Source organism: Balaenoptera acutorostrata, chromosome 2, assembly GCF_949987535.1.
Source record: "Balaenoptera acutorostrata chromosome 2, mBalAcu1.1, whole genome shotgun sequence".
Classification (NCBI taxonomy): domain Eukaryota; kingdom Metazoa; phylum Chordata; class Mammalia; order Artiodactyla; family Balaenopteridae; genus Balaenoptera; species Balaenoptera acutorostrata.
This window is the reverse complement of record NC_080065.1, coordinates 20656097-20674150: the sequence shown is the minus strand read 5'-3', so window position 1 is coordinate 20674150 and position 18054 is coordinate 20656097. Positions and strand designations below refer to the sequence as shown.

The 18054-nt window shown below is 34.8% G+C and overlaps 1 pseudogene; it reads left to right on the top strand.

The window, feature by feature from the left end:
* Positions 1–3746: 3746 nt before the first annotated feature.
* LOC103012437 (UBX domain-containing protein 2A-like) lies at positions 3747–4565 on the top strand (annotated as a pseudogene).
* The last annotated feature ends 13489 nt before the right edge of the window (positions 4566–18054 follow it).

The following is an 18054-nucleotide window of genomic DNA, read 5'->3' as shown; positions in this document are numbered from 1 at the left end:
AGCTAAAAAAAAAGTCTAGAAGTCTATTTCCTGTGAAAACATAGTAGAGATAAAAGGACAGAAACAAATCTTAAAAAATTCATCTCTGGCAAAATTGTACTACCAAGAAATGCTAAAAGATAGTTTTACAGATTGAAACAAAAAGATATAAAGAACAATAGAGAATAAATAAGTTTCTAAATACACAGAACTCAAAAATTCCTATGTTTATACAAGTATATCACTAAATTTTCTAAATTAAAAAAAAACAGAGGTTCAGGGAGTAGTGTTCCTGTGGAAGGGCTCTAGTGAACTGGCTATGGGGCGAGGTTGTGCAGGTTGAACACTGGGGTAGGGTCCCAGGACCCCTGAAGAAACTGAGGAAGAGGCCATGACACCCAAAGTAAAGCAAAGGGAATGAAAGAAGTAAATACTCTTGAAAGTATCAAAAATAAGTGCGTTTCTTCCAATCCAACAACATGGTATATCTCTCCATCTGTTTGTATCGTCGTTAATTTCTTTCATCAGTGTCCTATAGTTTTCTGCATACAGGCCTTTTGTCTCCTTAGGTAGGTTTATTCCTAGGTATTTTATTCGTTTGTTGCAATGGACAATGGTGGTGTTTCCTTAATTTCTCTTTCAGATTTTTCATCATTAGTGTATAGGAATGCAAGAGATTTCTGTGCATTAATTTTGTATCCTGCTACTTTACCAGAGTCATTGATTAGCTCTAGTAGTTTTCTGGTAGCATCTTTAGGATTCTCTATGTATAGTATCATGCCATCTGCAAACAGTGACAGTTTTACTTCTTTTCCGATTTGGATTGCTTTTATTTCCAGTTTTTCTCTGATTGTCGTGGCTAAATCTTCCAAAACTATGTTGAATAATAGCAGTGAGAGTAGGCAACTTGTCTTGTTCCTGATCTTAGAGGAAATGGTTTCAGTTATTCACCACTGAGAACGATGTTGGCTGTGGGTTTGTCATATATGGCCTTCATTATGTTGAGGTAGGTTCCCTCTATGCCCACTTTCTGGAGAGTTTTTATCATAAATAGGTGTTGAATTTTGTTGAAAGATTTTTCTGCATCTATTGAGATGATCATATGGTTTCTATCCTTCAACTTGTTAATATGGTGTATCACATTGATTGATTTGTGTATATTGAAGAATCCTTGCATTCCTGGGATAAACCCCACTTGATCATGGCGTATGATCCTTTTAATGTGCTTTTGGATTCTATTTGTTATTCTGTTGAGGATTTTTGCATCTATGTTCATCAGTGATATTGGCCTGTTGTTTTCTTTTTTTGTGACATCTTTGTTTGGTTTTGGTATGAGGGTGATGGTGGCCTCGTAGAACGAGTTTGGGAGTGTTCCTCCCTGTGCTATACTTTGGGAGGGTTTGGGAAGGATAGTTAGCTCTTCTCTAAATGTTTGATAGAATTCGCCTGTGAATCCATCTGGTCCTGGGCTACTGTTTCTTGGAAGATTTTTAGTCACAGTTTCAATTTCAGTGCTTGTGATTGGTCTGTTCATATTTTCTATTTCTTCCTGGTTCAGTCCTGGAAGGTTGTACTTTTCTAAGAATTCATCCATTTCTCCCATGTTGTCCATTTTATTGGCATACAGTTGCTTGCAGTAGTCTCCCATGATCCTTTGTATTTCTGCAGTGTCAGTTGTTACTTCTTTTTCATTTCCAATTCTGTTGATTTGAGTCTTCTCCCTTTTTTCTTGATTAGTCTGGTTAATGGTTTATCAATTTTGTTTATCTTCTCAAAGAACCAACTTTTAGTTTTATTGATCTTTGCTATCATTTCCTTCATTTCTTTTTCATTTATTTCTGATCTGATCTTTATGATTTCTTTCCTTCTGCTAACTTTGGGGTTTTTTTGGTCTTCTTACTCTAATTGTTTAGGTGTAAGGTTAGGTTGTTTACTTGAGATTTTTCTTGTTTCTTGAGGTAGGATTGGATTGGATTGGAAGAATCAATACTGTGAAAATGACTATACTACCCAAAGCAATCTACAGATTCAATGCAATCCCTATCAAACTATCAATGGCATTTTTCACAGAATTAGAACCATACATTTCACAATTTGTATGGAAACAAAATAGACCCCGAACAGCCAAAGCAATCTTGAGAAGGAAAAATGGAGCTGGAGGAATCGGGTTCCCTGACTTCAGACCATACTACAAACCTACAGTAATCAAGCCAGTATGGTACTGGCAGAAAAACAGAAATATAGATCAATGCAACAGGATAGAAAGCCCAGAGATAAACCCATGCACATATGGTCACCTTCTCTTCGATAAAGAAGGCAGGAATATATAATGGAGAATAGACAGCCTCTTCAATAAGTGGTGCTGGAATAACTGCACAGCTACATGTAAAAGAATGAAATTAGAACACTTCCTAACACCATGCACAAAAATAAACTCAAAATGGATTAAAGACCTAAATGTAAGGCCAGACACTCTCAAACTCTTAGAGGATAACATAGGCAGAACGCTCTATGACATAAATCATAGCAAGATCCTTTTTGACCCACCTCCTAGAGAAATGGAAAAAGAAACAAAAGAAACAAATGGGATCTAATGAAACTTAAAAGCTTTTGCACAGAAAAGGAAATCATATACAAGACAACCCTCAGAATGGGAGAAAATATTTGCAAATGAAGCAACTGACAAAGGATTAATCTCCAAAATACATAAGCAACTCATGCAGCTCAATTATCAAAAAAAAAAAAAATCCAAAAATGGGCAGAAGACCTAAATAAACTTTTCTCCAAAGAAGATATACAGATTGCCAATAAACACATGAAAGAATGCTCAACATCACTAATCATTAGAGAAATGCAAATCAAAACCACAATGAGGTATCACCTCACAGCAGTCAGAATGGCCATCATCAAAAAATCTACAAACAATAAATGCTGGAGAGGGTGTGGAGAAAAGGGAACCCTCTTGCACTGTTGGTGGGAATGCAAATTAATACAGCCACTATGGAGATCAGTATGGAGGTTCCTTAAATAACTAAAAATAGAACTACCATATGACCCAGAAATCCCACTACTGGACATATACCCTGAGAAAACCATAATTCAAAAAGTGACATGCACCACAATGTTCATTGCAGCATTATTTACAATAGCCAGGACATGGAAGCAACCTAAGTGTCCATCGACAGATGAATGGATAAAGAAGATGTGGCACATATACACAATGGAATATTACTCAACCATAAAAAGAAATGAAATTGAGTTATTTGTAGTGAGGTGGATGGACCTAGAGACTGTCATAAAGAGTGAAGTAAGTCAGAGAGAGAAAACAAATACCATATGCTAACACATATACACGGAATCTAAAAAAAAAAAAAAAAAAAAAAAACGGTTCTGATGTACCTAGGGGCAGGACAGGAATAAAGATGCAGACGTAGGTAATGGACTTGAGGACATGGGGAGGGGGAAGGGTAAGCTGGGACGAAGTGAGAGAATAGCACTGACATATATACACTACCAAATGTAAAACAGATAGCTAGTGGGAAGCAGCTGCATAACACAGGGAGATCAGCTCTGTGCTTTGTGACCCTCCCTTTCCCACCCCTCTTAGAGGGTTGGGATATTGAGGGTGGGAGGGAGGCACAAGAGGGAGGGGATATGGGGATATATATGTATACATATACCTGATTCACTTTGTTATACAGCAGAAACTAACACAACATTGTAAAGCAATTATACTCCAATAAAGATGTTAAAAAAAAAAAGAGTAAATGGGTTTAACAGAAGAATGGATTTGTGAAACAGCATCTGACAACCACTCTCTTAGTGACAGCTGACAAATGAACTGTGAATATTTTGCTAACAGCCATTGGAGGAAGCTCAGAAGATTGATGCTAACTGCTTGTAACCCATGGAAAAGAACAGGTGAATGTCAGCATAAAAAAATTATGGTAAAATGGATTCTAAGTCGCTAATGATTTCAGAAGTTATTCTGATGGTGCAAGTCAGTAAGTAGGTTCTGAACTCCACCAAAAAGGTGAATTACCTTCAGAATTACAGAAGATTTTTGACAAAGAAATGGTGGATGTTAGTTGAAGACAAAAAAAAAAAAAAAAAAAAGAACTATGTATGTCAATGAAGACTGTATTCCAGCCCTTCTCAGGGCAGGATCACAGACTGGAAAGTGCTACACCAAAATTTTTTTCTAAAGCAATGAGTATTGAGGATGAGAATAAAGACACTCTGCCTGTTGTCTAATAATCTGGAACATTTCACTAAAATACAGATCTGGTTAGCCAAATGGAAAAGGATCTTCCAGAAATTTTATATTTCCTGTAGGCATTAATAGCTATTCATTTCCCTCTAAACACTGCTTGAGCTGCATCTCACAGGTTTTGGGTAAGCCACATCAAAGACTTCATCGGAAAATACCAAGGATCTCAAAGAAGTCCTCCCTTTCCCTGGCAGTGCCACTTCCTTTTCTCAAATTGCTAGATGAAACAGTCACAGTGGAAGAAGCAAATTTGTACAATGTTTCAATCATTGAGAGATTCCAAAAAAGAGCTGAACATTTTAGAGAACTTCCATAGCATTAATTTTTAATGGACTAAGTGGGAAATTTGGAAAGGAATAATGATTGCAAGTAAACATGCAGACCAAAATGCAGTAAGGAAAAGTCATATTCACTGGACCTTTGATCCAGGTCCTATTTTACTGTCCTCTGATGAGAGTTCTAAAAATAAGTACAAGTTAGCAAAGTAAACTATGACTGGAGCTATGTTCCTGAAATTCAATGCATTTTTCCACATTTTCAAATATCAATTAATCAACATAAGGTACATTTTAGTAGCTATATAATTAAGAATTTTAACATCATATAAATTAGCAAATATGTTTGTATTATGATTCATTATTATGATTCCCAAACAGCAGTGATTTTTTAAAATGTTAGCTGTCTCAGATTTAAAAAGAGCAGTGAATTTTTTAAAAAAATGTGCATTGCAAGTTAAAAGCATCAATGTCATTATTTTATAACTGAGATATAATCAAAAGACTACAAGACCCTGCTTTCACCTTAACTATGACTAAACTTCACAGTGTGTTCAGTTTTCATTCTGTAACGTCAAGATATACTCTAATATTAATTTGGCAACTGTATCTAGGATGTATATATATTTAAGAATAAAATTTTGTAGCTTATTAAAATGTCAAAAATAATAAAAGAACATAAGTATATTAGTTTATTATATAAAATGTCCTGCACTGGATGACTTAAACCATAGCAATATATATTCTCACAGTTCTGGAGACTGGAAGTTCAAGATGAAGATGCAAGCAGGGGAGATGGTTCCTCCCATGGCCTTTCTCCTTGGCTTGTACATGGCCATCTCTTTGCTGTGCCTTCATATGGCCTTTACCCTGGGTGTGTACATCCTTGGTATCTCCTCCTTTTATTATAAGAACACTGATCATCATAGATTAAACTCCCACATGACATCATTGAACCCTAATTACTACTTTAAAGGCTTTATATCAAAATACAATCATATTGGGGATTAGGGCTTAAACATATGAGTTTTGGGGGACACAATTCAGATTATAGTAGAGGTCTTACAGCATATATAGAGGTAAAATAAACAACAACAAAAGTTGAAAGGTAATTTTGAAACATTATGATAGATAAACTTTTATGAAACGTTAAAATAGTTTAAACAGAATGCTCAAAGTTAAAGATCAATATTGCATTTTTAATGCAAAACACAAACATATACACACATGCATACACGACAATAACAACAAAGATGTAACAGAAGATAAAATAAAAAATTTTTTTAAATATTTGATTCACCCACTATTTAAGGAGAGAACGATAAACGAACAAGGATGAGACAATCAAAATCATATAGCAGTATATCAGACTTGAATGCACACATATGAATAATTTACATTACATGTAAATAGACTAAGCACTTCAATTAACGGGAGGCATTATAAGACTGGATAAAAATAGCGAGATTCAACCATATGCCATTTATAAGAAACTTGCTGTAAATATAAAAACACAAACAGGTTGAAAATGAGAGAACGGACCTATATTTATTATTCATCCATTATGCATGAGAAAGGGACATATATCTACCATGCATTCATTAATCATAAGAAAGCCATTGTTGATGTTCTTAAATGAGGAAAAATTTAATTCAAGGATATAAGGTAGGGCCATAAGCTTAAAAGGGTCAGTTAATTAAGAAGATATAATCCTAAATGTGAATGCATCCTATAACAAAGCTCCCAGTACAAAAAGAAGTTAGAGAAAGAACAAATACTAAAGAAGAAAGAGAAAAATAAATACCAGTAAAAATCAATGAAATAGAAAACAAACAAACAAAAGAGAAAATCAGCAAATGAGAGAACCAGAAGTTGTTTCTCCAGAAATATCTATAAAATTCATGAAACCCTAGCAAAATAATGAAGAAAAAAGGAAACAGAAAAAAAAAAACAGTTTACTAATGTTAAGAATTAAAGCAAAACCACCTACTACATATCTCATAGATGTTAAAATAACAAGTGGTATGTTGAAAAATTCTATGCCAATAAATTTGAAATCCAAATGGAAAAACAAATACTCTAAAAGACACACACAACCAACACCTATTCAAGAAGAGTGGATAACCTAAATATTCATATGTCTATGTGAATATTTAGTTCATAAATATCTTCCCACAATATAGCACCAAGTCTAGATTGCTCCATTGATTAATTAAATCAGGCATTTAAAGAAGAAAGAATAGCAATTTTTGTAAGGTTTTTCATAAAGTAGAGAAAGAGTAAAGGCTTCCCAACTCATTTGGTGAGGCCACTACAACTCTGATAGCAAAACCAGACAATGGTATTGCCAAAAAAATTGCAGAATAGTATGTTTTATGAAAACAGATGCAAAAGTCATTAAAGTATTAGTGAATCGAATCCATCATTGTAGGAAAAGGAAAACACAGTTTTATCATATGAGGTGTATAACACAAGGATGAAAGAATAGATTATCATTCAAAAATTACTGTGTTTCATACCATTATCAGATTGAGTGAATATTATTTACTTCAATAGAGGCAAGGAAAGTATTGACAAGGTAAAATACACATTTTTCATTAAATATCTCAGCAAATTATGAATGGAAGGAGGTTTCCTCACCCTGATAAAGGACACCAATGAAAAGCTCACAGCTAATATTTTAATGTTAAGTTGGGAAATTAAAGTAAATCCACAGATCAGTTTAAGGAGAACTGACCTCTTACTGTTCAATCTCTCAATTTATAGGTCTGGTATATTTCTACAGTTTTTTAAATCTTCAATTTATATCATCAAAGATTTATAGCTTAGAGTCTATAAAATCTTACACTGTTAAATTTGTACTTTGGTATTTGATAATTTTTGATGCTGTTTTAAATAGTATGTTTTAAATTTCAGTTTTAGTATTTCATTAATATACATAAATACAATTTATTTTTTAATAGTAACTGTGTACCCTGAAACACTGCTATATCCACTTTTTATATTTTATTACTTTTCTTGTAAATTCTTCAGTTTTCCATGAATACAAGAATCTTCTCAGAATTCAGAGCTTTGTTTCTTCTTCCTAATAGCTATGCCTTTTATTTCTTTTTTTATCTTAATGAAGTGACTAATACATCCAGAATAAAATTAATAAAGTTGAAGTGAATTGATTAGGCAAGACTGTGAGGGAAATTTCTGGGGTAGTGAAAGTATCAGTATTCTGTGTCTTGATACGCATTCATGAAAACTGACTGAATAGTACTTAATAGCTGAACATTTCACCTTATATAAATTATATTTTGATTTTTTAAGTCTGCAATATGAAAAGGCATAAGTGAATAGAACACAGAAATTTAATTTTTGAATATTTATTTGTATTTTTTAATTTGATACTATTTGCAAACTACATCATAGATCTATTTCTTTTAAACGTAATTGAACACTTACTGCTGTGGTCGATTGCATCACTGGTCCCAAATATTCACTTCTCTGTATTCATGACCTTTGCCATGTAATCTTGTAGTGTTCTTACACTCTGATTCTACCCTTGTTTATGTGCATTGCTTTGGCCAGTAGAGGAAGATGGAAGTTACACGGTACTAGTTCTACGCCTGGGCCTCAAGAGGATCTGTGTGTTTGCACTTGTAGTTCTTCCTTGTATTCCCATCAGAACTTGTATGTGCTAGCCTGTTGGAAGATGAGGAGTTTGTAGAGCAGATCTGATCCTCCTAAGCCATTGCTGTCAAGACCAGCCTAGATTGGCTGAGAACCAGCCAGCCCCCCAATATATCCATGAGTAGTTCAAGATAATGTTAATCACCTAGGTGCCCTCAACTGAATCCAAATATCATAACAGCAAATGCTTATTATTTTGGTGGTTGGTATGCATATTATCATGTCATTAAATAAGTGAAACACTGGTAATTTATTTTCTTGATTACAAGTAGCTTTTCTTTCCCTACATGATATTGGTTTTCAGAATATTAATGAAAAATATATTTGAATTATATGGCTATTCATGCTGCTAACATCTCACATACCTAGCAACTAAAGAACAGAAAAAAATATATTCTTAAAAAAATTAGACGCGATGAAGAGTGGCCCCCACTTGCCGCAACTAGAGAAAGCCCTCGCACAGAAACGAAGATCCAACAGAGCCAAAAATAAATACAAAAATAAATAAATAAATAAATACATTTTAAAAAACAAAAAAATTAGGAAACAGTGCATAAATATAAACATTAAACATTTAGGACCTGCAACAAAACATTAAGAGGCTGAGAAATAATGTTTTACATTTTAATTTGGTTTTATATCTCTATTTTCTATTCTATAATATTACAACTAAGCAGTATATTATTTGGATTTTTATTCCATTCAGCTATATAAAATTCCTAATTCTAGAATAACATAATTGAAATGTGTTGCTCTGAGTATCAGAGAAGCTCAGCAGAAACTGAATCCTTTGCCTGCCTATTGTAGAAAAAGACTTATCTATGAATTTGGCACTGGCCTCAAGAGTAGAAAAGCACAGGTTTACTAAATGCAAGGTAATCCCTGGTTCAGGTAAGGATAGGAAGGGAAACAAGAGAAAGAAACAGAAAAATATATTTAAAGATCTATTAACTAGAGTAGCGGTCCCCAACGTTTTTGGCACCAGGGACTGGTTTCCTGGAAGACAGTTTTTCCACAGATCGGGGGTAGGGGGGCGAGGATGGTCAGGCAGTAATGTGAGCAAGGGGGAGCAGCAGATGAAGCTTCGCTTACTTGTCTACCACTCACCTCCTGCTGTGTGGCCTGGTTCCTAACAGGTCACGGACTGGTACTGGTCCGTGGCCTGGAGGTTGGGGACCCCTGAACTAGAGGATTGTAGGACTTCTTGTAAGACCATTTTTTAAAAGTCACTAAAAAACTACTTGTGATTCAATGTTAATTGTGATATACATCTAAACATTAAATTGAAACCCTCAAATCACCTGGCATAAATAATAGAAAGTGTTTAAATTTCCAACGATGCTGAGTAAGGAAAAAATGCTTTAAAATCTTATATTTAAATATAGTATCTATTTTATTAAGAAACCTTGTACCATAATTGGCAATAAAGTTAAAAATTTTACAATAATTTTATCAATCTATTGCCAAATTCTACCTTTTTCAGGAAAGTTTACATATCTGTGTTCCATTTCATTTCATAGACTTGCTTATCATTTGTTTATTCAACAAACTGTTGAGCATCTGTTACATATGTGGCACCAATGCTATGTATGAGCTGTCAATTAAAAATATAAATGGTTTCTGAATTAATCATGATTAAAATCTGTTTTCAAAAGGTGAGTGTATTTTGGGAGGAGTTATAATAATGTTACATACCTTTCAAGTACAATAACATTAATATGTAAAATCATATTAATCCTCCCCAGAAACTCTATTCAAATGTCTAAGAATCTAATGAATCTACTATCTTAAACTGAGAATTTGGTTTACTCTGTTAGTGGTCTATTATATATTTAATATATTTTCACTGTATCATAAAAGAATAATGTATACTAATAATTCCTACTGAACGAGAATTCTTGTAAATGGATTAATATATTTGAATACTTGAAAACGGCAAAATATTTTCTCTCATAGGAATTTGCTATTACTAATACTATGTATACGCACACAAGTGATTTTGGCTGTGTTCCACGAAAACTCTTAAAAACACAGTCCATAGGCATGGCATATTTGGCCAGTAGGCTGAAATTTGTGGGCCACTGATCTAGAGTATATTACATCCAATTTTTTAAACACAGTTCTTACATATTAATATTTTTATATAATCCAATTAAAGTGAAGTACTGAAGAAATGAAATTAAAAATATTAAATACAAACACAGGTTTTTATTTTTAGGATCATCAGAAAACTCTCTCAATTAGATATTAAAATATAGAAATGCTCACTTTCAATCTCACGCTACCTAGGCAGAGCAGTGACAGTTATTGGACCAGCATGATCTGTGGGCCACACTTGAGAACCTCTGCTCAGAGCAAAAGACAGTGCCTTGCATCTCTCTAGATGAAGTCCATTGCTTCTAGACAACATTGGACGAGTACTCTTCACATTCTGGCTTGTTAGTTTTTTGTTTTTTCACATATATTTTTTAATGAAATACACTTACAAACATATGTTCAGCTCATTTAAAGGTAGTGAGTGTTCTTTGATGTACTGATATGCAAAGTTATTAAAAAACATCTTTGATCAGAAATTGTAGTTTATCTCTGTCATTCATGTATTTACCATAAGCTGTACTTTCTTTGTTTTTAAGCTTAGATTGATACCACCATTCCTCTTGGCTATCTCTAAACATGTTTTCACTACTTTATACCTATTGTTTAGCTTTTTCCCCAGCACACGGTGGAAACACAAAAGCAACTACTGAACATAATCGTTAATCAATTGGACATTACATTTTTTTTCTTAAAAGTTATGTTAATCTTATAGGTGAATATATATTTTTTGAAAATCTAAGTACAAAGAATAAAACATTAAAATTTCACTTGATATTCCTTTCTATCTCTGTATAATTATATTTGACCTTTGTGCTTACCATTACTGAGTTGGCTGATTGGCTAACTTCTATTATTTTCTTCCTTTTGACCTTCAAAAACTAGACAGCCTGATTAGTGATAGCTGGAAAGATGCAATCTCTGCAATTATTTTTTTAAATCAACTCATGAGCAATATTTAATTTATTTGTATGGTAGTATCTGGTTCCTTGTCTGAATTGAGTAATTATGAAATATGCTTTGTTCTAGGCAGAATTAAGGGAAATTACTTATGATGGTAGAATGAGAAAAATGCACTAAAAGGGAAAGAAAACTACAAAATCAATTTATCTGAAAGAATAAAGACTATATTTAAATTTAACCTCATTTTCCATTACATAAATCTTTAATTTGATTATTTGAAATATGAAATTTATAATTATGAAAACAAATTGTTTTAAATAATGATTAGAGGCAAGAGTTTTGTTGAAAAGCTTTAAGGTCAATAAAATGACCACAGAAAGGTAATCAGTGAGTTGTATAAGGGTTAAAAAAAAGAAGAGTATACAATTACAAGAGACTGAGGTTATAAAAGTTTTAGTAAGCATATTACAGAAAAAAATTGAGCAATTTACATTAAATAAAATTAAAGTAAAACATTTTATATAATTATATTTAAAAGAGAATTACTGATGTGAACTCATTCTATTAAAAAATAAATTATTTTTGGCTTTGTAAATAATCTCAGTGGCCTAGAGATTGGGCCAGCCTACCAAGTGCCAGTACTGTGGAATGATAATAAATGCATTCTAGTACCCATATTTTCACCAGTAATACTATTTCTCATTAACAATATCTAAACCTCCTTTGAGAGTGCTGCTTCCATGAACTGGGATGTAGAAAACTCACTTACTTTCCTTAGTATTTTTATAGGGAATATCACTAAAAAGTCAAGTATTGAAAATTCTATTATCTAGTCAATGAAGACATGAAGAAATTAAGAAAAGGAGCTCATAATTTAAATAAAATATATATATTCTGAAATTAAACTTCTAAAATTCCTATCTTGTACCTAATATTCTGTGAGTTTCTTCAACTTCTGTTTGTGAATATGTGTGCAGATAATGAACTAAGCATATATCCAAAAAAAGGCAATCATATAATTCACTGAGTTGTAAAAAAAAAAACCACAATACTAATATATTTTGAATAACTTATTCTTTTATGATTACATGTTCTTTTATGATTAAGAAAACAAACAATAATATTATTAAAAGCTAATCATATAATTAATCAAGATTTGGAAAACTACCTTTGAATAGGAGTCACAGAACCATTCTTGATTAACACTTCAATAGTTTACTGAAATTTCATATTCATATTTATTACCTTTCATAGATGTAACACTTGGCTAGGGGATTTGGAGAATTTTAATGTACAGAATACTATTTTATGGTGACAAGAGACTGACAATATAATAAAGAAGATAATATATTATAATGCTGAATTTTTTTCTAAGGAGTTTTTTTTCTACATAGAAAATCTTCATGCAGAGACTGGCACCAAACTGGCCTTAACAATATGGGAAACCATGCAGGAAATGATGGTGAACTTAGCTCCTGCTATCAGGAAGCTTATAGAATCTCTGCTATTCCTGCCCCCTTTTCTCAACCCTATAATGGCATGTATAAATGTTCCATTACATCGCTTTCAAAAAAAAAAAAAGGGAAACCAAGGATGAGACTTGAACCAGAAAGGAAATGAGAAGGAAGAGCATGAGCTCTTCCTGGTTAGATAACATTGTTAGAAATATTTCCATGAAACCAAAAAGAATTTCTCTTGTTGGGCTGAGGGGGATTAACCAAGATGGCGGAATAGAAGGACGTGCTCTCACTCCCTCTTGCGAGAGCACCAGAATCACAACTGGCTGCTGGACAATCATTGACAGGAAGACCCTGGACTTCACCAAGGAGGATACCCCACGTCCAAGGACAGAGGAGAAGCCACAGTGAGACGGTAGGAGGGGCGCAATCAGAGTAAAATCAAATCCCATAACTGCTGGGTGGGTGACTCACAGACTGGCGAACACTTATACCACAGAAGTCCACCCACTGGAGTGAAGGTTCTGAGCCCCACGTCAGGATTCCCAACCTGGGGGTCCGGCAACGGGAGGAGGAATTCCTAGAGAATCAGACTTTGAAGTCTAGTGGGAATTGATTGCAGGACTGTGACAGGACTGGGGGAAACAGAGACCCCACTCTTGGAGGGCACACACAAAGTAATGTGTGCATCGGGACCCAGGGGAAGGAGCAGTGACCCTGGGGGAGACTGAACCAGGTGTGCCTGCTGGTGTTGGGGGGTCTCCTGCAGAGACAAGTGGTGGCTCTGTTTCACCGTGGGGATAAGGACACTGGCAGCAGAGGTCCTGGGAAGTTCTCCTTGGCGTGAGCCCTCCCAGAGTCTGCCATTAATCCCACCAAAGAGCACGGGTAGGCTCCAGTGTTGGGTTGCCTCAGGCAAAACAACCAACAGGGAGGGAACCCAGCCTCACCCATCAACAGTCAAGTGGATTAAGGTTTTACTGAGCTCTGCCCGCCACAGCAACAGTCAGCTCTACCCACCACCAGAGCCTCCCATCAAGCCTCTTAGCCTCAACCACCAGAGGGCAGACAACAGAAGCAAGAAAAACTACAATCCTGCAGCCTGTGGACCAAAAACCACAGTTACAGAAAGACAGAGAAGATGAAAAGGCAGAGGGCTATGTACCAGATGAAGGAACAAGAAAAAACCCCAGAAAAACAACTAAATGAAGTGGAGATAGGCAACCTTCCAGAAAAAGAATTCAGAATAATGATAGTGAAGATGATCCAGGACCTCGGAATAAGAATGGAGGCAAAGATTGAGAAGATGCAAGAAATGATTAACAAAGACCTAGAAGAATTAAAGAACAAACAAACAGAGATGACCAATACAATAACTGAAATGAAAACTACACTAGAAGGAATCAATAGCAGAATAACGAGGCAGAAGAACGGATAAGTGACCTGGAAGACAGAATGGTGGAATTCACTGCTGCGGAACAGACTAAAGAAAAAAGAATGAAAAGAAATGAAGACAGCCTAAGAGACCTCTGGGACAACATTAAACGCAACAACATTCGCATTATAGGGGTCCCAGAAGGAGAAGAGAGAGAGAAAGGACCAGAGAAAATATTTGAAGAGATTATAGTCGAAAACTTCCCTAACATGGGAAAGGAAATAGCCACCCAAGTCCAGGAAGCACAGAGAGTCCCATACAGAATAAACCCAAGGAGAAACACGCCGAGACACATAGTAATCAAAGTGGCAAAAATTAAAGACAAAGAAAAATTACTGAAAGCAGCAAGGGAAAAACGACAAATAACATACAAGGGAACCCCCATAAGGTTAACAGCTGATTTCTCAGCAGAAACTCTGCAAGCCAGAAGGGAGTGGCATGATATACTTAAAGTGATGAAAGGGAAGAACCTACAACCAAGATTACTCTACCCAGCAAGGATCTCATTTAGATTTGATGGAGAAATCAAAAGCTTTACAGACAAGCAAAAGCTAAGAGAATTCAGCACCACCAAACCAGCTCTACAACAAATGCTAAAGGAACTTCTCTAAGTGGGAAACACAAGAGAAGAAAAGGACCTACAAAAACAAACCCAAAACAATTAAGAAAATGGTCATAGGAACATACATATCGATAATTACCTTAAACGTGAATGGATTAAATGCCCCAACCAAAAGACATAGACTGGCTGAATGGATACAAAAACAAGACCCATATATATGCTGTCTACAAGAGACCCACTTCAGACCTAGGGACACATACAGACTGAAAGTGAGGGGATGGAAAAAGATATTCCATGCAAATGGAAATCAAAAGAAAGCTGGAGTAGCTATACTCATATCAGATAAAATAGACTTTAAAATAAAGAATGTTACAAGAGACAAGGAAGGACACTACATAATGATCCAGGGATCAATCCAAGAAGAAGATATAACAATTATAAATATATATGCACCCAACATAGGAGCACCTCAATACATAAGGCAACTGCTAACAGCTATAAAAGAGGAAATCGACAGTAACACAATAATAGTGGGGGACTTTAACACCTCACTTACGCCAATGGACAGATCATCCAAAATGAAAATAAATAAGGAAACAGAAGCTTTAAATGACACAATAGACCAGATAGATTTAATTGATATATATAGGACATTCCATCCAAAAACGGCAGATTACACGTTCTTCTCAAGTGCACACGGAACATTCTCCAGGATAGATCACATCTTGGGTCACAAATCAAGCCTCAGTAAATTTAAGAAAATTGAAATCATATCAAGCATCTTTTCTGACCACAACGCTATGAGATTAGAAATGAATTACAGGGAAAAAAACGTAAAAAAGACAAACACATGGAGGCTAAACAATACGTTACTAAATAACCAAGAGATCACTGAAGAAATCAAACAGGAAATAAAAAAATACCTAGAGACAAATGACAATGAAAACACGACGACCCAAAACCTATGGGATGCAGCAAAAGCGGTTCTAAGAGGGAAGTTTATAGCTATACAAGCCTACCTAAAGAAACAAGAAAAATCTCAAGTAAACAATCTAACATTACACCTAAAGAAACTAGAGAAAGAAGAACAAACAAAACCCAAAGTTAGCAGAAGGAAAGAAATCATAAAGATCAGAGCAGAAATAAATGAAATAGAAACAAAGAAAACAATAGCAAAGATCAATAAAACTAAAAGTTGGTTCTTTGAGAAGATAAACAAAATTGATAAGCCATTAGCCAGACTCATCAAGAAAAAGAGGGAGAGGACTCAAATCAATAAAATCAGAAACGAAAAAGGAGAAGTTACAACAGACACCGCAGAAATACAAAACATCCTAAGAGACTACTACAAGCAACTTTATGCCAATAAAATGGACAACCTGGAAGAAATGGACAAATTCTTAGAAAGGTTTAACCTTCCAAGACTGAATCAGGAAGAAACAGAAAATATCAACAGACCAATCACAAGTAATGAAATTGAAACTGTGATTAAAAATCTTCCAACAAACAAAAGTCCAGGACCAGATGGCTTCACAGGTGAATTCTATCAAACATTTAGAGAAGAGCTAACACCCATCCTTCTCAAACTCTTCCAAAAAATTGCAGAGGAAGGAACTCTCCCAAACTCATTCTATGAGGCCACCATCACCCTGATACCAAAACCAGACAAAGACACTACAAAAAAAGAAAATTACAGACCAATATCACTGATGAATATAGATGCAAAAATCCTCAACAAAATACTAGCAAACAGAATCCAACAACACATTAAAAGGATCATACACCACGATCAAGTGGGATTTATCCCAGGGATGCAAGGATTCTTCAATATACGCAAATCAATCAATGTGATACACCATATTAACAAATTGAAGAAGAAAAACCATATGATCATCTCAATAGATGCAGAAAAAGCTTTTGACAAAATTCAACACCCATTTCTGATAAAAACTCTCCAGAAAGTGGGCATAGAGGGAACCTACCTCAACATAATAAAGGCCATATATGACAAACCCACAGCAAACATCATTCTCAATGGTGAAAAACTGAAAGCATTTCCTCTAAGATCAGGAACGAGACAAGGATGTCCACTCTCACCACTATTATTCAACATAGTTCTGGAAGTCCTAGCCACGGCAATCAGAGAAGAAAAAGAAATAAAAGGAATACAAATTGGAAAAGAAGAAGTAAAACTGTCACTGTTTGCGGATGACATGATACTATACATAGAGAATCCTAAAACTGCCACCAGAAAACTGCTAGAGCTAATTAATGAATATGGTAAAGTTGCAGGTTACAAAATTAATGCACAGAAATCTCTTGCATTCCTATACACTAATGATGAAAAATCTGAAAGAGAAATTATGGAAACACTCCCATTTACCATTGCAACAAAAAGAATAAAATATCTAGGAATAAACCTACCTAGGGAGACAAAAGACCTGTATGCAGAAAACTATAAGACACTGATGAAAGAAATTAAAGATGATACCAACAGATGGAGAGATATACCATGTTCTTGGATTGGAAGAATCAACATTGTGAAAATGAGTATACTACCCAAAGCAATCTACAGATTCAATGCAATCCCTATCAAATTACCAATGGCATTTTTTACGGAGCTAGAACAAATCATCTTAAAATTTGTATGGAGACACAAAAGACCCCGAATAGCCAAAGCAGTCTTGAGGCAAAAAAATGGAGCTGGAGGAATCAGACTCCCTGACTTCAGACTATACTACAAAGCTACAGTAATCAAGACAATATGGTACTGGCACAAAAACAGAAACATAGATCAATGGAACAAGATAGAAAGCCCAGAGATTAACCCACGCACCTATGGTCAACTAATCTATGACAAAGGAGGCAAAGATATACAATGGAGAAAAGACAGTCTCTTCAATAAGTGGTGCTGGGAAAACTGGACAGCCACATGTAAAAGAATGAAATTAGAATACTCCCTAACACCATACACAAAAATAAACTCAAAATGGATTAGAGACCTAAATGTAAGACTGGACACTATAAAACTCTTAGAGGAAAACATAGGAAGAACACTCTTTGACATAAATCACAGCAAGATCCTTTTCGATCCACCTCCTAGAGTAATGGAAATAAAAACAGAAATAAACAAGTGGGACCTAATGAAACTTCAAAGCTTTTGCACAGCAAAGGAAACCATAAACAAGATGAAAAGAAAACCCTCAGAATGGGAGAAAATATTTGCAAATGAATCAACGGACAAAGGATTAATCTCCAAAATATATAAACAGCTCATTCAGCTCAATATCAAAGAAACAAACACCCCAATCCAAAAATGGGCAGAAGACCTAAATAGACATTTCTCCAAAGAAGACATACAGACGGCCACGAAGCACATGAAAAGATGCTCAACATCACTA